The sequence below is a fragment of the Podarcis tiliguerta genome, assembly GCF_965153285.1.
Source record: "Podarcis tiliguerta genome assembly, chromosome: 1".
In the NCBI taxonomy this organism is placed as follows: Eukaryota; Metazoa; Chordata; class Lepidosauria; order Squamata; family Lacertidae; genus Podarcis; species Podarcis tiliguerta.
In genome coordinates, this window is record NC_139534.1 from 98278126 (window position 1) to 98304419 (window position 26294).

Sequence of the window (26294 nt, forward strand, 5' to 3'; positions counted from 1 at the left end):
TTGTAATGATTAAAAGAGAAACACAAATGTGTTCAACGGTGCATTTTACTGATTACTGATGCATAAATACTGATTAGGGACTTTTACACAGCAATAAGAACTTTGTGGTTGAACTGACATTAAATATTCCCCTTTATTCACTACAGGTAAATGATTTCTGCCTACTCATATTGTGACCTATTCAAATCAAACTTCTGTCTATCAACACAGTGAAATCACAGACTTTAGAGTATGAATGCAATAAATGCCCAGAATTGATTTGAGGAGTCAAAACCACTCTGTGTTTAAGTGTTTAACACAGAAACCATGCACCATTAAACCACTTCTCCCTTCATCCAGGTAGGTACGTTTTTCCCATTCCTGCAATGAAAGATCAGCAGACTGGGAAATACCAGAGCTATCCCAATCTAGGGCGGGAGAAAGGCTGAGGTGTTATGGAAGGAGGACCTTTCATAGGACCCTCCAACCAAAGGCCACCCTGCATGCTTCTGGTAGAAGAGTGTTAGTGGAGAACATAGCAGAAGTGGCTGTGGAATGGGTGGAGTGAGCAGTGATGTGATAAGGTATAGTGAGCTTCCGAGCTTCATAGGAAAGAGCAATGCAGGCCTTTATCCATATGAGTAAGATGAGAGAGGTTAACTTCTTCCCCAAGAAGGAGGGATGGAAGGACAGAAAGAGGGATTCTGTTCACCTGAGCTCTTTGGTCTGAGTAATGTATACTTTTAAGACTCTGCATATGTCCAAGGAATGTCAAGCCTTTTCTTGTGGGTGTGCTAGATCTGGACAGAAGGAGGGAAAAACAAGTTCTTGCTGTAAGTGGAAGCTAAAAGTGACTTTAGGAAGGAAAGCTAGGTTGGTATGAAAGGCAGAGGTGTTTTCCTGTGGACACAATGCTGAGTTCTACTGGTTTGAAGAGAGGCTTCTTTAAATCTGATAGCACCTTGGTGATGTCCCAAGATGGGAATCTGTGCCTGGTTGGGGGTCACTTAGAGTTGCTCCTCTAATAAATAAAGAGTGGATGGGAGGAGATGGGGGAAATAGATGGTAATGATGGAAGAGAAAGCCACCACTCGCTGTTTGAGGGTATTTTGTTGAATCTGTGCAGATTCATTGCTGAGTTGGAGACAAGGAGCAAAGTGGTGTAGAGATAGGCAAGCTGCTTGAAGTTCTGGCCAACTGATGCTCACTGATGCTTCCATGGGCCTTAGATGTTTAGATCTCCACAGTGAGCTTCCCACCCCACGAGGCTGACATCTGAGGTGCTCACGGTTCCTAGGGCATCGCAAAATGGAGAGCCTCTCTGCAGGTATCCACCATCTCAAGGCTCAGTAGAAGCGGTGGGAAAGTTTGGGTGCAGGTGTCTGCTCAATGCTTTGTATTTTGGGAGGGCCATAGAGCCCACTGAAGAGGATGGGCATGGTGTTTTGTCCACAGGCTGATGTGCGTAACTTAGATGGAAAGAACTAGAACCCACACCATAAGCATGATATCCACTTTCTTAGATTTGAAAAGGGTCCAAACCTCTGAGCTGATCTATTCCAGAGAGAACCTAGGCCTCTGGAGCTGTCCAGCAGGGCCCCTAGGTGGACTAGCTGACTGGCTGGATTTACATGCTCGTCTCGAAGTTTACCAGGAACCTGTGGGCTTGGAAGGTGTTGGGTGTGGTAGGTGCTGCAGAGCTTTTTCCGCATAAGAATCCTGGATCAGCAGTTCACCAAAATATGGAAAACTATGGATTCCCTGGAGGCAGAGGTATGCTACCAGGGCACTTATCGTAATTAATGTGCAGAGGGTGGAGGCCAATGAAAATGGGAGTGATAAGAACTGGCAATGGTTGTTCCCAATGGCAAAATGGAGGTACTTGCAGTGAGATGGGTGGATTGGAACGTGGAGGTAAGCCTCCTGCAGATCTATTGACATCATCAGTAGATCTTGAGAATTGACATTTTCTCTAATAGATGAAAGAGTTACCACTTTGAATTTCCTGTAGATTACCCATCGGTTCAGAAATTTTAGGTCCCAAATGGCTTTTTGAGGTACCACAAAGAAGATGAGATTGTAGAAAATGGGAGTACCACCTCTTCCACAATAGCTTGTTTCTGAGGATTGGTTGATGTTGCAGAAGGTAGGGAGCATGGAGGAAGTTTGGTGCTGAATTTGATCTTGTAAACCTTGAGAATTGTTCTGAGAACCCAATTGTCGGGAGGTGGAGATAATCCATTCAAGGTAAAAGGCTTGAAGCCTGCCTCCCACTGGGATTGGTCTGGCATCACTGTTATTGTCGGCAGTTGGGCTTGGTTTTATTAGACTTGCTGCTTTGCTGGAACCGATTGGAGAGCCTTGACTTGTTCCATGATCTGTTAGGTTTGTAAGCTCTTTCTTCCTTGCTAGCAAAAATTATGAAAAACTGGTTGGGAGAGTATGGTAAGTAGCATCTGTTAGCTCTCCTGTCATCCCTCTAATGGGCAAGTCATATATTTTGCTTGTCTCTATGTCCTTTAAGGCATTTTCTCCAAACAGTACCAGCATTCTTCTTCTTCAGTGATCTCTTGTAGCTGAGTAAGATTGTCTTCCGTGAACAAGGTCTTGACAGTGTCCTTAAGTGTGGAGGACAATTCTAGATCCATACATCCTTCCACATTGGGGACATACGGTAGGTTTCTGGACAGGAGTTGATTACAATGAGGGTTTGCCAAAAATGCCTCCCCCTTAGCTCATTTCTCCCCTTTGCCCTGAGTTTGTGCTTCTTCAAAGTCCCTGACACCTTTGGTAAAGGCTGTTCTCCAATTGGAGCACCTGCAGGCCAATGTTTCCCAGTTATCAGTGCTTATCAGCATTGGGAGCTATGGAGAGGTTGATCCTAGAAAGAATGTCAGCATCCCAGTGCTGGAGCCATAACAATAATTTTATTATTTGTACCCCGTCCATCTGACTGGGTTGCCCCTGCCACTCTGGGTGGCCAGAGAATACACCTAGCCACAATTTCTACTACCAGATAGCAGGAAGCAAACTGGGTGGAATCCAAGGTGGCTTCTGCAATAAAGGCAGCTGACTAATAGATCTTAAGCAGAATATGTCTAGTTCAGCTCGAATCGTGATCTGGGTGGTCGAGGTCATCAATCCTGACTAGAGATGCTCTAGCGCAGGCATCCCCAAACACGGCCCTCCAGCTGTTCTGGGACTACAACTCCCACCATCCCTGACCACTGGTCCTAGGAATGGTGGGAGTTGTAGTCCCAAAACAGCTGGAGGGCCGAGTTTGGGGATGCCTGCTCTACCGAATAAGGATGCTGTACACAAAGCTCTGATAGATGAAGCTGCTTCATGGGCTCTGAGAATAATGAAGTCCAAGCAGCATTCTGTAGTGTCCTTCAGCTGGGAGTCCCCATTTCAAGGAAGTAAATCCCTAGAGACTACAATGTAATCTTTAATAAACTCAGAATTGTGAGAGTAGAATTCGTTAGCAATGGATACTAGGTTCTTAACTTGGAGCAGGGAATTCCATTCAGATTTGGACATATTCTTTAGCGGAGCTAGAACTGGAACACCAGAGATAGAAGTCTTAGGTTCAGCTTGTAGCACTGTTGCGTTGGAAGCTGCAGGTGGGGGCTCCATAGGAACTGGGTTCAAATTTAGAGCTGCTGGTAATTTTGGTCTAACATCCTTCCCTTCTCTGTACCCTTGCCTCAATGAAGGGAAAGAGGATTTTAAACAGGGGTTTTTTCAATTTCAAATTTCAAATTTTAGCGGGAAAAGACAAAGAGATAAAGAACTGAGGGAAAAACACTGGAGAAGGGGTTTGTTAACCAGCTGGGAAGAGGGAGAGCAAGCAACCGGGGGGGGGGGGGTGCGACAGCAAGGGAAGAAGGACTACACAAGTTAAGTATATAAAAAGACCTGAGGAGAGAGAAAAGAGCGGGAGCAAATGGCAATCTGGCTGCACTCAACAAAGGCAGGACCATACTGAATCCTGGGAACCTTATGCCCCTAAACGTTGCTGTCTGCCTTTGATCTGTGGGCGGAGCCAAAACCCAATCTGCTGACCTTCATTGCAGGAATGGGAAAAAAAGTTTTGCTTTGTTCTTGTGATTGTGTGTGAGATGCAGATACACACAGAGAGAGAAACAGAGAGGGGGAGGAGAGAGAGAGAGAGAGAGAGAGAGAGAGAGGCCGTCCTTCAATTCACCAAACCATGTGCAGGAAACAAATCGGGAAACAGTACATTTCCCAATTTTCAAGGAAGAGTGGATTAGTGGGGGCGAGAAACACTGCATGTTCTTATATTATATAAGTTCATTTGTCATGTATCAGCTTGTCCCCCCCCACACACACACGCACCCCTTCTGCGGGGGATGGACAGGAGAAGCAATGTACTATCTAGTCACCCAGCCAACATGTCCTTTTCCCCAATGTGTCCTATGTAGAACAGGGGACGGGAACCTTTTTCAGCCCAATGGCTACATTCCCATCTGGGCAACCTTCCAAGGATCACATGCCAGTGGAGGCAGAAGCAAAAGTGGAAAGAACAATGAATGTAAATTTCACCTATTTCTACAAACATCCCTCTCTTTCCTCCGAGACAAGCAATATGCATTATGAGAGTTGGACACATCTGTGCCAAGAAGGCACACTAGGGGTTCAAAGCAAGACCAGTAAGGGGTGGGTACTGGAGGTTCAAAGACCAGAGATGCCTAAAGGGCCAGATTTGGCCCTGTGACCTGAGGTACCCATCCATGATGTAGACTATATTAGGGCAATAAAAACATGTTAAGTGGTATGCAACATAGAATCATTGAATTATAGAGTTGGAATATTTTATTTCATTCATTAAAATATTTATATACCTCCAACAACAGTAGGTTTCAAGGTGGTGTAAAAGGATTGGATCAAACTCACGATATAGCACAAACTCAAGATATAGGTACTACTTAGCCAAGTGCTAAGCAGGATTGCTCCCACTCCTTGTAAGCAGTCCTCTAATGTGTCCAACTCAGCAGAATCAATCTCCCTTTATATCACTTGATGTGAAAGGGAAGCAATCGTGGGAATAATGTCCCTAAGGGAAGTGTGCTTGTGCTGAAATGAAGTGTAGAAGCAGGAACAGTCACTGAAGTACTGCTGTCAGTTGGCAACATCGTTGTCATTGAATATGAGACTGGGAAACTGAAAATAAAATTTGTTAGCCAGGTGATGCAATAGTATGATATCTTCTTTTTAAAGATGGGTATTTCTGTGACATTTGTCTTCCATGCAAACAACAAACGTTGTGTTGAAAAGCAACAAATCATTAGGTTGATGCAACAGCTAAGCGTAAATTTCTGTGTTCACATGGACTTGATGTTGACCAGCAATCTGAGAATGCGCAGTATAGTTTCACATGCACTATGTCTTGCTTTGGAAGTGTCTATCAATGAATTTTCATGTGTTACTTTGGCCATGTTACACTCATCACAGGTCATTTGCTATAAAATCTCGTATCCAGTTTCCAATAAAGAATACCGTAAGTTTGACACTTCCCTATGGCTCAGATGGGGGAAATTATTCATATTTTTATATTTTTTATTTAAATATTATATGATAAAACTATCAAAGCGGTTTATAGAAAACGCTAAACATGAAAACACAGAATAAAGGCACAAAAAGTTGAAAAGTTATCCAAGTTACAGATAAATCTTTAAGACTGCAAAACTGTTACATTAATCACATTTTTAAAAACATAATAAAAAATAAAGCGTTTAAACTATTTGTGGCAAACTTCTGGATTATTTTTGTAGAGAAGATAAAGGCATCATTAAAATAGTTTCATGTTAATTTGAGTTAAATAGTATTAGCTTAAACACAAAATATTATGTAAAGAAGTTTATAAATGTTACATCGGGAACCACAGAATTACACAGTTCTTTCTTGCTACAAGTAGTAGTTTCATCTTCTCACCTACCCTTTGTATCACACATATATTACTAGGTTTCTTTGAAACTATTGAAACACCTCTAAAAAGTTTTTCAAGGGTTTATATTCTATCTGGTACAGAGCATGTTGGCATTAAGACACAAGGTAAGATATATTTAGACATTCTGCTTGTAAAGCAAATCCATTTGGTCATATAACATTCCAGCATTATAAGTGATACGCATTTAAATTTGATTTAAAATGTAATGAAACACAGAGTAAGCCCCTTATAGTTTTACATAGTTAACATATAAGCAATAAAAACCTAACTTTTATGATTTTACGATTTACATACACTTTACTTTTTTTGAAAAATATGGATGCAGGTATATAGATTCATACACACGGTTTCATTCCTCACCTTGTCTTCACAGAAGATCAGTAATGGAGGGAAAGGGGAGTTTTTCTGCCATTTTTTTCTGCATATTGAGAAACATTTGAGAAACTCGAGGAATCTCCCAGTCTCCCAGAACAATGAAAACAATGCAGCAATTAATTTGCATTCAGCAAACAGTGAACAAGTACTGGACAACAATGAATCAATTCCTTAAGTATTTGATGCTTGTTGTTTTATAGACAAGAGAGTGAGGAAGAATTTTGCATATGTAACTATTTTGTTTCACATGCTTGTTCATGCAGGAGGACAGACCGGATTTAGACTAATACAATCATTTCTACAGTAACAGATGGAAGTAAAACAGATTGTAACTTTACTGCATGATTTCTACAGAAACAAAGTATGACAGCAAGAAGGAAATAAATTATTTAAAAGCACAGATTATCTATGATTCCATCTTTCCTTTGTTAAAAGTTTTTAAACAGAGATTGGATGCCCTCCTATCAGAGATGCTGAAAAAGCAAATTTCCTGCATCAGTAGGGGGTTGGATTAGAATCCTGATTGCTCCTTTTCAAGCGGGGCTTGCTGAGAGCAAGCCACTTTGAAGGCATGCAAATCAGCACACCTTCAAAGCGACTTGATAGAAGCTCTGCTTTGTCCTTTTACAGGGGCGATTTAGAGGCAACCAGCCAGATCCTATTCCCCAGATTAGATTATTTTTGAGGTCCCTTCCAACACACACAAATTACACTACACACATACACGTGTAACTAAGGCAGTGAAACACAATTGTTATAGCAGTAACAAATTAACTTTCCTTTTAGTGTTCAAACATGTTCTTCTTCTTCCTAAAATTAACCAGCTTTCTCTTGAAGTCCACCATATAAGACCCCCATGCTCCTATCCTCCATATGACAATTTAAACAATATTTCTAATTATATACTTCCTGCATGAGGATGCAGATTAAATGACTGCTATAATAAATAGTAAGCCATACCACTTAGAAATACAAATCCCATGTTTTCAGTCAGATAGGCCTCATCATGCCTTTTAAACTACAAATTTTACAACTAATGCAGAAGACAATAAGCAACTGCTAACTTGGCTACAGTTTATTATGTATGCAAGGTTTGCAGCTTGCCAAAAGATGGAAAAGAGGTGGCTTATGCTGCTCAGGTGATGCCTGCAGTACCCTTGCATGTCTCTCCCCACCCCATTCCAATATAGTATACATATGGGTTTTCCACGCTTACCATATTTTTCTGCGTATAAGACAAATCCCCCCCCCCAAAAAAAATAATGTCAAAAATTAGTGGGTGTCTTATACATGGATACATCTCACTCCATTTTCTTAAATTTGAGTCCCCCGAAATGGGGGTGTCTTATCGACAGAAAAATACGGTAATTCAAAAAGTGAAAACTTGGTATACAACTGAAGCCTAAAATTCTATTAAGTTTTTTCCCCTCTTTCTTACCCTCACACATAGTATTGAAGAATAGATTTCATTGACTAATTTGTGGAAGGGAGAAAGCACAAATCCAAAATCTTATTTCCAACACAAACATGGAAATCTAAACATACCCCCCTCTGAACTAGTAAGCCTCAGTTAATATGCTTGAGAAATCTGGTACAAATTACTGTAGAAAAACAAGTAATCCTTCTCTTTGTGGTATTGCTCCCTTCCTTTACTCTTGGGGAGTGTTTTACACATTGATTTCTTGCCCCTCCTCCCAGTACTGTCCCCAGGGGAAAATCAGAAACGGGCCTTAGAATCTCACACAAGGTTCCTTATGATAATTCCTTCATTCTGTTGAGAATGAAGAGACAATAAATTATCCAGATTTTTAATGACTTTGACTTCCCATAGCAATATACAGTCATACATTGGAAGTTGAACGGAATCCGTTCTGGAAGTCTGTTAGACTTCCAAAGCATTCGAAAACCAAAGCATGGCTTCTGATTGGCTGTGGGAATCTCCTGCAACCAATTGGAAGCCACGGAAGCCCCGTTGGATGTTCGACTTCCAAAGAACATTCGAAAAAAAGAACAGTCACTTCCGGGTTTCAATCGTTCAGAAATCAAAACGTTCAAGAACTAGGCTGTTTGAAAACCAAGGTATGACTGTACTCTCTTTTAAAAGGATAGAATGCAAGTGCTCAATGTTTGCTACAAAACCCCAATCTGCTGGATGCTCACGTAGAAGCAAGTCCCACTAAATCCAAGGCACCTCACACCAAAGTATGGACTATAGCTTCACTTATCCAAGAAACAAATGAAGGAGAGAGAGCCCCTCAGAGAAGAAAACGGGGTAAACTGGAGTAACTGTTACTATGGTATGTATTTTTGTGATCCTGTGCCCTGTGATCCGTGAAGGGCAGTTTAGAAAAGAATAAATAACAATAACAATAGCATTAGTGTTAATTTAATGCCATGTCATTTTATTTACATTAATGCTACAAGAGGTGAAATTATTCTATGTTTTGGTGTCACTGTTTATCATTCACTCAATAGTATGCACCAGTAAAGGGCTATATTATTTTGCTATTTAAGTGGCAAGTACTCTTTTACAATCACCAGGGCTCCTTCACAAACCCCAGGCTATGTACTTAGAATTTTTCTGATAGTTCAATTATTTCTCTTTTTCTTCTGCCCCTTTACTTTTATACTCTCCACCTTGCATACAACCTCAGCCTCTTGATGCCACTGGTATCAGTCTGGTACTTTGTATGCAGGTGTCTTCCATAGCTCATCTGATTGCCATTAGCTTAGGCCTAGAGCAGCTGAATGTGAAGTAGAACTTTGCCCAGGTCAGTAAGCAGTATTAGGTTAAAATTAAGTTAACTAAATGCCTTGGACTTCCAAAATAGCATTTTGTGGATGAAAATAAACAGATAAACAGCCTTGCTGATATTTGTATACCTGAAAGAGTGTATCATTCAGCCCAGACACTGAGATCCAGCTCTAAGGGCCTTCTGGCTATTTCCTCATTGTGAGAAAAGAGGTAACAGGGAACCAGGCAGAGAGCCTTCTCAGTAGTCATGCCCTCCCTGTGGAACACCCTCCAGTCGGATGTTAAGGAAATCTGACTTTTAGAAGACATCTGAAGGTAGTCCTGTATAATGAAGTTTTAAATGTTTGATGTTTTACTCTGCTTGATGTTCTAATTTGCTGGAAACTGCTCAGAGTGGCTGGGGCAACCCATTCAGATAGGCAGCATATAAATGATGGTGATAATAATAATGATGATGGGACTTAATTATCCCTGCCTTCCCTGTAAAACGGTAACAGGGTGATCACAAATACAGTCATACCTCGGGTTGAAGTAGCTTCAGGATGAATATTTTCGGGTTGCGCTCAGAGGAGCACGTTACTTCCAGGTTTCGATGCAAACAGGGCTCTGGAACGGATCCCGTTTGTATCCAGAGGTACCACTGTATATTACATATCAATCCAACACATCCAGAAAGATGAGAATTGAATGAAAACTAATCCACATCTTCCTGCATCTGTCACAATAACCATCTTAAACTAAAATTTCAGAAGGTCTGGCAAAAAGGAAATAACTCATGGAAGAGTTTTCCACAATCAGAGTGCTACCACTAAAAAGATCAAGTTCAGAGTTCTGATCATCTAGGCCTCACTAAGCAAAAGTAAGGCCAAAAGAGGCTCTGTCCTAAACCTCAACTCACAGTAGGGGTTCAGTTGTACCCTTATTAAATGTGTAAATTAACATTTAAAAAATGAAAAAAAGATGATGCCCTTAACAAATGTACTGTTTTTCTGAAAGCACGTTACTTTATCATAAACGTCATATTGTAATGCTTGCTTTCAAAAGTGGTCAAGATAGTGATTACTATCTCCAACATGTGGAACTTAATAGATTTTGAAATATGCTTTTAAAAAATCTTCTATGACATCCTGTTTTCATAAATAGTCCCCTAAGTTCAATTAATCAAACTGAAATGCATTTACTTTAACAGACAACCATCACTTAATGCTCTGTCAATATATTACTAGGTATAGTTCAGTCTCATGTGTATCAAAATTTAAAAGCTCTTTCGCATGTTACCAGAGTGTTAGGTGCAACTGAAACAAGAGCAGTACAGTATTTACAAGTTGCTGCAATTACCTTTTTCTCAGGCATATATATGAAGATGCCAATGCACATATTCAGCTTAAGTTTAGAGCTATAAACAGGAAAAAATATAGTGGGGTTTTTTTTGTCATTTTCATAATAAATATAGTCAAAAAAGAAAACTGCTTCCCACCCCAGTACTAATGTATTTACTTTGTTTCAAGTCCTATACATTATTTAAGACTTCTATATAGCAAGTGCCTTGAAGAGAGGAACAAGTGCACATCTTAATACACTAATAAAGTTCAGTTAAATTTACTTAACCAACATATGAACCACTTTGGCAGTAATTCCCACTAGGAACTGTACACTGTGGCTAGTGGTTTGGTTCCGTATTGAAAGGAAACCAAAAAGCACACAACTCTGGAGCTCTATAATCTCAGGAAGCCACAGCAACCACAATTGCTTCCCATCAGTTACTCACATATTTATCCAATTATAAAAACCAGTATGATTTTTTTATGACACAGTGGCAAACATTTCTAACACAATAAACACAGAAGAAATAGAATTATTTTAATTTTAAAAAGCCATGAACCAAATGAGCTATAAATTAGCAAAGAAACTCTGAGAGTCTATGAAGCATAAGCTCCTGTAATGCTTAAAGAGAAGGTTGTTTCCAACTCATGGTTCATAGGGCAAAAACCTCAGTATGTACCTCTATTGCACATGGTTTATCTTCACAAAGGTGTGAAGTATTTTTGTTTGAGACAATTCACCCATGTTATGGATCGCAGATACAATTCCAAAAAATTACTAATAAAAAATTGATGTATTTAGAAACATTATCTTTAACCAGAGGAGCAAGACATAGCCATAATTTGATCAAATATCTGATTCTGCAACTCATTTGCATTATAATATGGTTCCTCGTGAAGTAGGAAGCAGAATGCTGTTTTCCATCTTCAAGGCAAAACAGTAATTGAGAAGCTGCCTCGTGTGCAAAGAAAAGAAAAAACTCCCTGTGTATTCAAAACTAGCATGTCGAAAAGTTGACCAACTTGAAATATTCTCCTTGGAATGCTAGTTTCATTAAGGATGAAGATTTTATATGAGGGAGCATTCAACTCCGGTACAGTAGCCACAGGCAACCCCTGATTTTGTAGCAATGTCTTCAGTAGCTAGAAAATCCTCCCCTGCAATATTTTTCTGAGGATTTTTTCACTTCTTAGAAATGCATTTGCTTCATCGTGTTACAGTACTAAGTATTTTTAAAACTCAATACAAGTCAAACTAGGCAACTGCTATGAATAAAAATATAAAATATAAAGTTAATTTTCAGGTGACTATCCCCAAGGAGCACATATTTGCACAGCTCATTAAGAATACTAGGATTACTCTGTTAACCATTTTCAGCGCTCTCTGAAAAAGGTAATGACAAAGGATGTGGCTATCAGCTATCATGTTTTAAACTCTTTGCAAGTAGTAAATATAAAATAATAAAAGTATTTTCCAATTAAAGCTTTATATTGTTTCAATAAAAACTATTAAAACAGTACTTAGGTCAGTTCAGATGTAACCCTGGTTTCTGTAGCAGTTGGTAGGACAGCAGATGCAGGGTTGCTCACTTGCCTTCCTAACACCGAGTGTTGTTGCAAACAAGGCAGCAGGATCATCCAACTGGCTCCACCTCTGCAATGCACTGAGCTCTACATACCTCACACTTCCACATCTCAGGAAATGGCAGCAATGCTTGGTGTTGAGAAGACAGGTAAGGAATCCCACCCTGCCTGTACCACCCAAACGACTGCTGCTACCTGGTATGTTAGACAATGAACAACTTTACTCCTGAATTCCACACTTCTTAGTTCATTGTTGTTGTTGTTTAGTCGTGTCCGACTCTTTGTGACTCCATGGACGAGAGCACGCCAGGCACTCCTGTCTTCTCTTAGTTACAGAACAGAATTCTCTTAATTACAGAACAGGATCTTGCATGTGAGATGCAGGAAACAAAGTTCAGCAGTCCATGCAACTAGGATATGTAACCCCAGTTATAGCTGGATTAGGCCTATTTATTGATTTTCCCTTTCCTTTATCAAGTATTTTTGCTACCTGAACAAAAGCTCAGCTTTTTATATTGCACACATGAGTACATGGTACATGATATATGTTCCACTTTAGTTTTGTTTACTAATATGTCATAAACGTGTTGAATCAGATCTCAATCTATTTAAGCAGATTTCCCCCCCCCCCCGCCCCAAAAAAATTACAAACTTTGTAGAGCTGGTACCTGTGCCCTTTTGATCATTCCTGTGTTACATATTGATGTCTGTGAAGTGAGATTTGTAATTCTAGCACATATCTGATAGCTCTTGAAGCTAATACAGTGGACCCTACAGATACGAACTTAATTTGTCCCTGGGGTCCCTACTTACCCCGAAAAGTCCGTATCCAGAGGCGCCGCTTCTGCACATGAGCACGGTGCAATAGAGATCTTCTGCGCATGTGTGCACGATGAAACTCGGAAGTATACACTTCTGGGTTTGCCGCGTTCACAACCCGAAATTACATTACCCTAAGGTAACGTAACCCGAGGTACCACTGTATATTACTTGAACCTAATATATTTGCATATTAGTAATATACAACTGCTACTTTTCACAATCAATAGAAACAGGCTTTTTCTTCACAATATTCCATCAGGAAAAGGCAGTGAAAGAAACTTGTCTATCATATATGCTAGGGAAATTCCTAGCTCACTTCTATCCAATCTGGCAGATTTCTGACAACTTGGGTGAGAGGGGATCTGTGGCATAGTTGTATAAGCATGCTTGTCAACAATTGAATTTTCTAACAAGAGTCAGTCAAAGTATCATTATCTTCAGTGTGGAACATCAAAGTCTCTATCAACAACTATATGAACCAAAATATACATAATCTCTAGAACTACTAGGAGTTTGTGGATAGCAAGTATGTCTGCCAGTTCTAACCTTTGAAAAAATTTGTCAACATAATTTTACAGCTGCCAAATAACAGAGAACTCTATCAATTTATATCAGTCTTCTATTAAATATGACTACATTATTTGGCAATGCTGTGGCAGTTTACTACAATTAAGGCAAGCATTAACAGTGACTAATTTTCACAGTCAACATACCTGCATATGTAACTTCCTCAGGTACAAGCTATTCTAATTTACATTCTAAAATTCTTACTACATATATTTTAAAATAGCTTTCATTGAAGCATTCCTAACAAAGTAACAAAAGTTAATCTCACAAATGCTTGCAAATCTCTTGGAAGCGTTCCCTAGTTTTAGTTTCACGTTCTATTTTTACCTACTTGCGGGCTCGATTGCTTAGTCCTTTGAGACATTTTGTACAAACTGGGGCAATTACTTCATCAGTGCCCAGCACTGATGTTTAAATAAGGTCATGTTCAACCTGGGTGTAATGGTCTGACATGCTGGGGCTATATTCGATAAAAGAATTATTTAAATATATATGCAACTTACTGCAGTGAATGGTGATGGTGGACATTGGCTTCAATATTCCCCAGCCTTCAACTCATGTAGCGCAAAGCATATTTTGCACTATTTAGCATTAGAACAGTAAAGAGTGTTGAGACAAGGAGAATATTTAAAAATACTCCGAATCTCTGACAAATAAAGATATGTAATAGATGCATATGGATATAAATAGGATTCCAAATGTCACTGGTAACCCATTTCAAGTTTTAGCCTTTCTGTTAGATGGACATAAAATTCAAAATTACTAAATTACTGTTTCGGATTAGCAGATCATGAAAAACATTTTTTTAAAGCTTATGCTGAAATTCGGTTCAAAGAATGGAAGGCTGAACCATTAAAATTGATGTACACCAACCGAAGCACATGTGTCAGGATCTCTCTTCCCAGAAGAAAGAATCTGTTTACATATGTCACTTGGCCTGTTTAGAAACCACACCATGCTTTTTGAGAGAGACTGATGTAAGAACAAATAAATCAATGTACTTGGGAACTGTATACATGGAAACTCCACCCTCAGTCTTCTTTTGCATAGTAAGACCTCAACCGTCAGCCAGCAACGTAGGCTCTCAGGATCGTGCCTCAACAATTCTTTTTGTGGGCACTTCTATTGCTATGAAGGGTTGATTTCTTCAAATGACAGATAAGAGATGGTGGAAATTGTTGGGCCTAGCCCATCAATTTGCCCCTGCTTCCCTTTTATACACAATCTCCTCTTTCCCTTGCTCCAACAGCATTCTGCACAATCCTGAAAAGCTTTGTAGCACTTTGCAGTTGGGTGACATGAACTATCTTAAGAAATTGTACTTAAAAGCAGAAGAAGCAGAAGACTTGAAAGTGCTTTCTAGTGGCTTAAGCCATTTGTAAGCTCTATGTACTATCATGAATAGAGTTATATTGAATACTATTATAAAATATACAGTAGTGCCACTGTCAGTATGTATAAAAGCTTTCAATTTTCCTTTAATAGCATAGTCTCTGTTCTCGCTCAGTTCAAAAGTATTTGTACCACCATCACCTTCCAACAGCTGCATATACATTAAAGAAATATTTATCAACAATAATAACATCCAACATCTTAGCATATAATTCTGCCAAGTTTGAGAATTTCACAATTCATTTCACTAACACTACTATTAATACAATTTATAACCAACATTTGTCCTCTGAGCAGAGGCAAGGCCTGTACTTTGAATACTGAAGTTGAACAGTTTAAGCTCCAGAATCTCCAGTTACAGTATTTTGGGTAGTTCAGCTAGGAAATGCCTCCACCTAAAGGTGCTTCTGGACAGTTTATTGTGGAATAAAGTGCTGCTGATGCACACATGTTTTTCACAGTATCCACATGTCAGAGCCATTATAATGCAATGCTGCACTCTCTTACTTTTAACTGGGATTTCTCCTTATTGTGTAAAATGCAGTACAGTACACAAAATAATCCATCATACATCCAGTCACCACTAGTGTGGATGCTTAGTGCATTTTTGAGAGGGAGCAGACTTTCTCAGGTGTATTGTGATGTTTCACTCAGTAATCTTTTATTCCCTCACCCTGTTTATGTTTGCTCCTCACGTGAGCACAATCTCGCCATTTTGCTTCCAGCAAACAAAAAAAGCCACACTTAATTCCACCCACTGTCACATGATGAAGACACACTGGAATGTCAATAACCTGGTTTGAAGGAGCTTTTTGCTGAAAATATCCACATAATAAATGTGGGAAATAGATATTTTTTTTAAAAAAAGGTAACAACCATAGAGACAGACATTTCTAAAAATACAATATATATTAAGAGATCTTAGGAAACTAGGAAGGTGCATTACCAGATAACACCACTGGGTCATCTAGCTCTATACTGTCAGCACTGCCACTCCAGGTTTGAAGGAAGAAGTCTTTCCAAGCCCTATCTGGGTTGAACATGGAACCTTTCGCAAGGAAAGTATATGCTCTGTAACGGAACATTCCTTGTGCAAAACCTCTTACAGTAATCCTTGAATTTCATTTCTGCTACATTTTTGGGTGGGGGAATGTGTTATTTATTTATAAAAATATTTATATACCGCTGTATCGTATTGCAGCGGGTTGCAACAATATAAAAACATACAATATAAAAACCAAACAATATAAGAAGTTAAAAACAAGTTAAAAGCAAAAATAAATTAAAAACAAACATCAATAGATCACTGTGAGAGATGTATTCCTAAATGCCTGGATAAGCCTAGAAGTACAGAAAAGTTTCAGCAAGCATTTAAAAGTTAGGCACAGAATGCATACTGTACTGTTGTACTGTTATGGAAACCTATGGGGCATAATTAATATTTTTGGATATTGCAGTGGTTTAGTCATGTGGGCCACATGACCCTGAAAGGGGTCTGTGGACAAACGCTGGCTCCCTTGGCCTGAAAGTAAGATGAGAGCCGCAACCCCATAGTTGCCGTTGACTGGACTTAACTATCCAGAGTCCTTTTCCTTTTACTTGCCCCCACCAAATCAAGCAGCAGATAGATATCGCTAAATCACTCTCATGAAAGTCCTCAGCATTGTTTCTTTTTAGGGGAATGGATATTGACCACTCTACCCATGTGTGGAGGGAAAGCAGTGGAATTGCATATACGTGATGGGGGGGGTAGAACATGCAGGAGCTAACATGCCAATTGCACACAATTTAGAAACAGATCAGAACTACCATTCATTTGTGATATAAATACCCATCTGCATGCACTCTTTTGGACAGCAACTACCCAACAATTGACAGCACTAAGAAATGTTGCCCAATGTTTGGCCCTTTATAAGCTTCTTATATTGTACTTCACAAGAAAAAATTATCCAGCACAACATAACACTTGAACAAGAAAGGAATTCTAAATTCCTAAGGTTATATCTAGATCTGAATGAAAAATATTGAGCTGTAAATTAACTAGCAACATCTGAACTCCCCTAATGAGATAACAAAACTTTCTAGAGAACCAAAAACATTGAAAAATATTCTTATACACCGTGATACTGAATACAGTGGCTTGAATCATCTTTTACCTCACATGGGTATTATACTCTAAAAAGATAAAAAGTATTGTCTCTTTCCTATAATTGAATACGTATATTTTATGGTCAACTCAAATAATTCACCCTAGATGTGCACTGCTACAAGTGATGAATTGTTTCAGATGACAGGGTACGCTGAGTGAAAAATCTATGTTCAAGTGAAGGGGAAAATGACCAAGTATAACAGTCAAAAAAGCATCTGAAATAAATTATTTTATACTAAGCAATTAATCTATGGTAAAGCATTTTTAGAGAATAAATGCAGTCTTAAGTGAGAGAATCAAAATGATGAGAATCAAATATTCAGTGGTGCATTAAGATAGGCTCCTACTCTTTAGAATATTGGATTTTGAGAATGCGTACTTTAAAACCTGAAGAGATTGAATTATCTTCCTTGCTGTAAGGACCAGTACAAATTATGACCATTTCTTTATATTGATATATAGAGTATTATGTATATGTTTCCATTTTTGTTTCATCATTTCATTTTGTTCACTAGAATGATACCCATATCCAACAAAAGGCCAATCCCCTTCTTTCCTGTCCGTTAAAGAGACTATGTGCTACTGACTAGAAGTCAGACATGCCCAAAACATAAATTCATTCATTCATTCATTCATTCATTTATCCTTATAGGGAACGTCAAGAGGAGATTGTCCCCTTTAGATCTCTTAAACACCACCTGCACTCCGTAGGTGACAAATATGGATAAAAGATATATCATTATATCATCCAAAACCTGTTTGAAGTCCATATAATGATATTGGTTTCTTAATTTTTGACCTGGCAATGTATCGCAACTCATGATATATGTGAGATGCAAAAATGACAATGTGCGGAAAACTGTGAAGACAGATCAATGCTTCTTTCAATTCCTGCAGCCCATTAACTCTGCCAGTGCAATTCTCCCCTGCCTCATGCAGGGGGCAGCGAATCACAAAAGCAGGTGCCAGCAAAAATCATGACGCAGGAAAAACCATGAAGCCAGCCAATGCCTCTTCATAGCGTCATCCTTATTTCAGACATCATGATATATTGGTATATTGCAGTGTTTAGCTGGTGATTTATTGTGATGTTGAAACCCAGATATCACCAAGCCCTAGCGACAAATCTCAGGGATGCAATGCCAAATACAGCTGGATTTCCGAGGATGGTGAATCCTATTCCTACCAGATGAGCACACTTCCCTTTGAATACAGTAAGATAAGAAAAGCATGCTTTCCAATGTTCTTGATCCCTCTCCTGAATGCATTCAGAAAAACCACCTAGAATGAAACATGCTGTTTCACGTTTCATCTGAAGAGAATTTGCAAACTGCTTAGATAGTGAATTTGGGTCCCCCCTCCTTTAAACCACTTCATTTTTCTTCTACTCTTAGGGTGGTTCTGTTCTTATTATCTCTGGAATTGGATACATTTTGCCTCCTCACAAAATCTGGTCAACCGGCTGGATGACAAGGAGTGGTAGGAGGCTCCAGAATAGGACTGGCCCCTATGAAACAGCTGCCAGTACCAACAATCTGTGCCTCCTACTTCCCTCGTCTCCTCCTCAGCCGGATGTTTCCCAAGCAGCCTTTAACTACGTTGGGACGGCCACCTTTGCTCTTTGTTCTGCTACACGCATAGCCCCCATGTCCTTGAAAACAAGGGGGGACGGACACTTACTACAGTAGGAAAGGCAAGCTCTGAGGACGCTTCCACAGCCTCTGTCACTTCCTCTTCTGTTCCCCCTGGTTCTTTTTGCTGACTAATACCTTCAACCTCTGGCCTGTCCTCAGTGTCCCACCACCACTTCCCCGGCTCAGAGTCTTCCTCCTCTGAGGCTTCTCTTGAGGATTCCCCGGCTGGAGTCTCCCACCACTCCTAGTCATTGTTTTTTGGTCTTGCTCTCTTGGGAAACTAGCTGACTTGCACAACAGTGTGAGATCAAAAAACGAACTTATGTGTGGGATGGTTTTTTATGTGTGGGATGTTAAAGATTTGTCTTATGAGTTTGTAGCTTTTAACAACCTACTAATGGTTTACAAAGAACAATATCCCACACAAATGTATTAAAATAGCAACAACAACTTTTCAATGCTAAGTCTCATGCTACAACTACTGTGAGATAACATATGCAGAGCAATTTATTGGCTGCAAACAACCACAATGAAGAAGCTGTTTTAATTGGCAGCCAACTAGTGTCCATACCATATATACCACCTCAGAAGTGGGGGGGGGGGGGGGAGCAGTGATGTAGGATAAAATTTTCTGTAAAAAATTCTGCTGCTATATTTTGCCCCAGAAATTATTGTGCTCACTCATTATTCTAGCAATTAAACAAATGCAAGTGAAATTGGGCAACTTAAATTTTAAAAAACTGGTAATCTAAAGTAAAAATTATAAAAGGTATAATTGACATGTTTTATATTACTATCGCTAGGAAGTGCAATTTTTTTGCTGACCGCTTTTCAGAAATGTGAAACTTAGGTTAAGTTTTTAGTACCTCCATTTTTTCCCTAAAATCTAATCAAGTCAAAGAAAGGGTATGCTATCAAGTTGTCATGATTTAATTTTTTGCAAGTCTTCCAATAAAAGTAATTTCCAAGTAAAACTTGTACTAAAAAAGTGTGTGTGTGTGTGTGTATACGCATACATCCAACCTCCAATGTTCTTAGGAAGTGGGGTTTTACAGAAAAAACTCACTGCCCTAAAATCAATGGGCATTATTGAAAAAAATGAGTTCTTATCATACCTTACATATCCTTGAGGTAAACATTAAGCACTAGAATATCCAACCACACAATTACTGAGAGAGCCAAGCTTCTCTGCTCTATCAGCCAATACTCTGTCTGATACTATAGTGCAAACAAAACCCCTCTGGAGGCTCTTTGTTTACAAATTTAGTATTTAAAAAAACAAAGAGGAATGTGAAATTATATACAATCTTTTAACTTGTCCTCAACCCTTGTTAGATAAATAATGTGAAGAAAACATGAAAGCTGTTTGCTTTATACAGTACAAGTCATTAAAAACATATATTTGAGATCTTACTTTGTTTATGTATATACTGAAGAAATATCTTAACAGTGAAGAAGCAGAAATCCAAATCAGTGAAGAAGCAGAAAATAAAACATTCCAAGGATTAGAATTATCCCAGGTGCCAAACTGCCTCATCAAACAGAAAGCTGAAGTCATTTTCCAGAATTTAAAATACCCCACTGTCAGCTTACTGAATTATATGTGAACTGTTTATTGCTAGGTTTTTTTATGCTGAAATGTTATCATCGATTAAATATATGAGTAATACATAGCATTGATCATTCTGTCACACCCACATCTGTGGACGCAATGTTAATAATGCTTTCTCCTGTGCAATAGTTTTAAATATGTTCTCTGGTGTGGTAGTTTTTAAAATGTCCCTTTTTTCAGCACATAAAACAAACTTCAGTTCACATCACATATGTAAAGCACCAAAGTGAGGAAAGTATTTTTTATCACGTACAGACACATTAGAAAATCAAAATAGGGTTAGAAAGCCTCAACTGTAAAATTACTCATGCCCACATTGCAGTACATTATTTTACTTTCTTTTGAAGATTTATAAACCAATTAATCACAGCACTCTCTAAGTGATGAGAAATTTTTTTTTGCAGGTAACACACAGCTAAACACCACAAGATAATTAAAAAACCACAAATATACATAAAATTATAGCCATTTTAAAAATAGTAAAACTTAAAACAAATATAGATATCTAAGTTATAAATCTAGGTAGGCTTGCAGAAATAAAAACAGATTTACCAAAATCACTGTGCCTGTCTAATGTCAATTGAAAAGCTGTTACGTAAATTGCAATATCAAAATCAAAGTTGACACTGACACCCTAGGATATTCTGCTTCCACCTCTCCACCCTGGAGATGCCACCAAAGTGGTCTTACAACAGCATTCCTTTTCTTATAAAAGACTTTAGAAGAGCATCTTTGCCCCTTGGTTGTTGTTCAAGGAGTTAGTTCACAGGGTTCTTAATGTATATCCCACCCAGTTATTAACCAGCCCAGATCTACTTAGCTTGGAGGCAGAACTACATAAAGGCACCCTCAGTCCAAGACTACCACAGATATCATGCCTAGGAAAAGAAACACAAGAAGGCATGTGGATGTGTTTTACATATTAACCACAAAAAAACTTTTTCATAACACACATAGTGTATATACTTAAAATGTACCACTGAACAATTGCAAAATACAGAGAGGGCTCCTAAAAAACATTACTAACTGGTTGTCAATACTACGCAGCTAATATAATTTTTTGCTGCTGTTGCATATCACCTGTATATGCACCTACACAAACTTTCTTGCAGCAAGCACTAATCTACATATCATAATTATTACTTTAAGCATCTAACTAGCTTATGAGCTTCTGTAAACTCACAAGAGGAAGGTTACAGGGCCCTCTTGGCAATAGCAGTGGAGTCATAGAATACCATCCCCCTGAGGGTCAGCTGGTACCAATGCAAAGTATCTTTTGGGGCCAGTAAAATACCTTTATTTTCAGTCAAGCAACTTGAACATATCTATATGGCCTTGCATTGTGACAGATTATGTGATATTTTGACTCCTCCTTGTTCCTATTTTTTTTATTGATTGTATTTTAAACTGTTGTTACCTGCCTGTTATCCATGAGAACAGGTGCAATATAAATTCTAAAAAAGAAATCTAAATCTCACTTTATTCTGCAATTTTTTCTCATTTATTCCTGGCCCACATTGTACTGCAATAAATCAGGCAGAATTTTATAATGTAAGATCAGGCCAAAGACCTATCTAGTCCAGAGGGCAATCTCCTACAATTCTTCCTGAGCAACTGGCATTCAACAGCATACGGCATCTGATCCTTGAGGTAGAAACAGTATTAGTAGCCTTATCCTCCATTAATTTGTCTAATCCCCTTTTAAAGCTGTCTACATTTGTGGCCATCACTATAGTTGAGAATTCTACAGCTTAATTATGAGCCATGAGAAATATTTTGTCCTGAATATATTTCAGGTTCTTGCATTATAAAAGAGGGATAATATGCTCTATCTACATTCTCTAAACCATGCATAATTTTATAAACCTCAAAACTTATGTATATTTTTACTGAACTAAAAAGTCCCAAGCATTGTAATAATCCTCACGGGGAGTTGCTCCAGTCTTTTTGGTTGCCCTTTTCCAACTTGACAAAATCTCTTTTGAGAAATGGTGACCATAACTTTACACAGTGTTCCAAGTGTGATTGCACCACATTTTGGGATAAAGGCATTCCAATACTGGCATTTTTGTTTTCAACCCTTCTCCTAATTATCTTGAGACTGGAATTAGCATTTTCCCCAGGTCCCATGTACTGGATTAACTATTTAATTGAACCTATGTATCACAACTCCAGGATCTCTTTTCTGGTCAGTCACCACGCATTCAGACATCAGTGTGCAGTTCACAAATAAAACACAACCAATGACAGTTATGAAGCATAGACAAAATAAAGAATAATGAGTGCCATCACAGAAATTGTGCCTATCTTACTAAAATTTAGTTGGTTCAACAGAGAACAGTAATCTATATTGTTAAGAAGAGCCTGCCTTGTTACATTCCAACCTACTTTGAACAAAAATTAATTTTCCATTGGATGTAGCATCTCAATTATTTTATTCTGCTTCTGCTTTTTTAAAATTTTGAAGAGCAACTTTGAAAGAGAACAGAGGAAGAAGTCAGATTGCATCCCTGAAGCCTTTGCTGCTCCTTTTGGAATTCAGTTCAGTTTATAGCAAATTTCTATACATCAATAGCTATTGTTCTTTGTTAGCAAGGAATGCCACACAGGCAAGTAAGCAGGCCTATGAAGATAAGACAGAGCCTTTATACCAAGTTGGGAAATATCAGGTACAGGGATGGAATGTGGTCCCTCAGACCTTTCTATCTGGCTTTCAGACCTCTCCCCAGGGCACCATCCTCACCAGCCCTGCTTCAAACACCCTGTTGAAAAGTGTCCTTGAACTGTGATGAAGCCTCTTGGTTATCCTAATGTAGGACAAAGATGGTCATGAGACAAGGGGTGTAGGAACAAGCCTGTTGTACAAAAGAAAGCTTTTCTTTTCTTTTTTCTTTTCTTTTTCCTCCAACTTTTGCTTCTAGCTCCACTCATTATTGACATGTGACTCTCAAAAGGTTGCCCAGAAAGGAGTGCAGTCCTTGTGCTGAGACATGTTCCCTGCCCCTGCTTCATATGTTCCACCCATTGTGTCTAGTATAGAAAACAGGAGACTCCGAGAGGAGGGAAGCATATTACAGAAATGTAACAGACTGTTGCAAGAAGAACAGAGCTTTCCGTCCCTCTTCTGTGAGCCCCAGAAGGCTAGAAAGCTTGGGGGGGGGGTAATATCCAAGGTTGTTTGTAATTATTCAGAAGTTTGCTAGGCCTAAATTATTTCTGTTTCATAATAATTTAACTCTCTCTATCTCTCTCTCTCTCTATATATATATCTTTTTACAAAGAAGAAATAAAGATATTCACTACTTCTTATCCAACAGCAGTGAATTACAAGTGCCATGCATAAAGTGGTCATTGGGCAAAACATTGCAGCTTTAGCATAAAACTTTCAAATATATATTCTGACACATTTTTTTTAAAGTACATGGCCATCTGTTCCTCTTCCGTGCCCCTGTCATGACATCTGCTTTAATCCATGACACTAGAAGGACATGGTCCTTGAGTTGTTATTCTATGAATGGATTCAAGTTACAAGAAAGGAGATTCTGACTAAGCATCAGGAAGAACTTTATGACACTAAGAGCTGTTTGACAGTAGAACAGACTCTTTTCTTGAAGGTTTTTAAGCAGAGTTTGTATGGCCATCTGTCATGGGTGCTTTAGTTGAGATTCCTGTATTGCAAGGGGTTGGACTAGATGACCTTCGGGATCCCTTCCAACTTTACAATTCTATGATTTTGTAAGTACAGTGTTACCTCGGTTTAAGAACAGTCCTGCTTACAAACGATTCGGATTACAAACTCTGCAAAACCGGAAGTAGTGTTCTGGTTTGCGAACTTTATCTCGGTCTACAAATGGAAACCAAATGGTGGAAGGGCACTGGCGACGGGAGGCCTCATTGGGAAAGCGCACCGCACTTTGCAATATACTATGAAGAAAGAGGCCACACATAGACTAATTAATAATGATATGGAGAGAGTGGGGGGCCTTAAAAATCACTGGAATTATTTCAGCAAAAAGAAATAAAAGCCCCCCCCCCCCAAACACAAAATGTATGGCTTCTTTTAAAAGCCTTTCTAAAAAATCAAATGGGGAAAGAGTTTTGGAAAATCTCATGTTGTACATGTGTTAGGAATTCTTCTAAAGCTTTAACAGCAGCGTTATAGTCTAAAAGGGATTAGACAGCTTTATTCTTAAGACTAAGCCTTTTAAACACATACCTATATACTTGGTGTTATGGAAGGCTGAATGAAGAACGCACTCAAAGAATCTAGAGAAGAACCTTTGTGTCTTTAACAGTAACAGAAAGCCCCTCACTCTACTACAGCTTTGTCCAGCTCTACCTAATAATTATACTATCTACACATCTCTTTTCCCTGCTCCTTTATTTTAACATACAAATAAATTAGCAGTATTGAAGGGTTTGGTTGTTCGAATAATCAGTCCCTCATCTTTAAATTTCAAACACTTTTAAATAACTTTTTAACTGTAATAGCAATTTTGCTATCAGTCTTAGAGGATGGCTCTGGCAGAATCTCAGAAAATGAACTTAGTTTCTCAGGTACTACTCAAGTCTGGAAGTTCTACTTTCTCAGGAAAAGAAAAAGTTGTTTTGTGTTTAAGTAGTCCACTTTTGTCTCAACAAAATATGATCTGTGTTTTCTTATTTTCACTGAGCAATAGATGGAGTCTTGCCATGTCTTTTCTTCTATCAAGTTTATATTGAATTCTCCTGGTTCTATATGTGGCCGTTCTCAGATTGAATTGTGCTAAGTATAAAAATATTCATAAGGCCACTTTGGGGGGGGAAATTATCTAGAGTTACACGGTGTATTCCGATTTGCCTTCACATTAAGAATTCTGCTTAGCTTATCCAACAGCTATCAGTGGGACTGACATCTAGCTTTAAAAAAACAATACGAAGGTCATCTGTCTCAAGATTGTCTTCGCAGTTTCTTCCATTTCTTCTGGTTAGTTGGGGCTAGTGGCAATATGGCAAAAGTTGCAAAAAGTACAGAATGGGCTATTCAATTACATTTTACTTAGAACAAACCTATTAAAATAAATAAACATGACTAAGTTAGGTTCATTACTTTTAATGGGTCTGCTCTGAGTAAAACAGTACCCAAAATTAGTAAAGTCCTGGTCCTATAAATTGGGTTGCAACATTAGTCATAAGCTCATGTGGAATGTCAAGGCAGACAGCGATATCCTTTAATTGTGCGACAATGCTGTAGCAAAACACTGTATCACAATATATCTTGAATAATACTTTACAACAAAATAGTGTCAGCCTTCCAATTCACACAGGTAAGGTGCCAGCTTTTTCTAATGGATAAAAATGTAGCAATTAAAGGTTTCTTCTATTGTGTTGATCTATATCTACTACTGTAGTATTAGAATTGGATGTTGTTGTTTGTGTTATTTCCAGCACCGTCTGCTTGGATCACTCACAGCATTTGGTTAGACTAGGAGAAGTTAAGGGGATGCCTTCCAGATGTTATTGGGAATATCAACTGTCATAATTCCTGACCAGTTGTCATAATGGCTGGTCCAAGAACATCTGGAGAGTGTGCTTCTCTTATAGTTTTATCACGTCAACAAGCATACAATGGCCTGGTGCTTTATAATCCTAATCTGCCCCCCTCCCCATTTGCAGCTTCAGCCTATTTTATTTCTTCATGTTGATCCAGGATAGGAAAATAGTGGTGAACAGTCTCCACCTTGGCCCACAAATGGGACCTGTTTCATAAAGGGCCTGACTGCTCTTCTGAAAAATGACAAATACAACCATAAGTAACACACATATACGCTCATGGGCAGAAAACTTAATTTAGAGAGGCAATTCAAGGGATAAATCAGACTATTCATCCTTATCAACCCCATTCTGGATCAACAGGATAAAAGAGCAAGCAGTGAACTTGCAAAGAGGAACTTTTCAATTTGGCAGCACTGGAGTCCTAAACATGTTTTAATAGTACTTTAATAGTACTGTACCTGACAGGCTATTACAAACACATTTTGTCACAAAAACATTATATCTCAAGAAATATGAGCTTACACAGAAAGCACTGTAATACTGTAATAAAATAACAACATATGGATGTTCTGCAAAATGTTAAGTGGAATTGCCATC

At 38.7% G+C, this 26294-nt stretch overlaps 1 protein-coding gene and 1 long non-coding RNA gene across 6 annotated transcripts in view; one reads left to right on the forward strand and one right to left on the reverse strand.

Moving 5' to 3' along the window:
• Positions 1-26294, reverse strand: part of NOVA1 (NOVA alternative splicing regulator 1) — a 145475-nt gene that overhangs the window by 106970 nt on the left and 12211 nt on the right. The window lies entirely within an intron of this gene.
• On the forward strand, positions 17421-23939 carry LOC310683787. Its single transcript, XR_014514538.1, has 3 exons — positions 17421-21380; positions 21433-22174; positions 22286-23939. It is a non-coding gene; the product is annotated as an uncharacterized lncRNA (long non-coding RNA).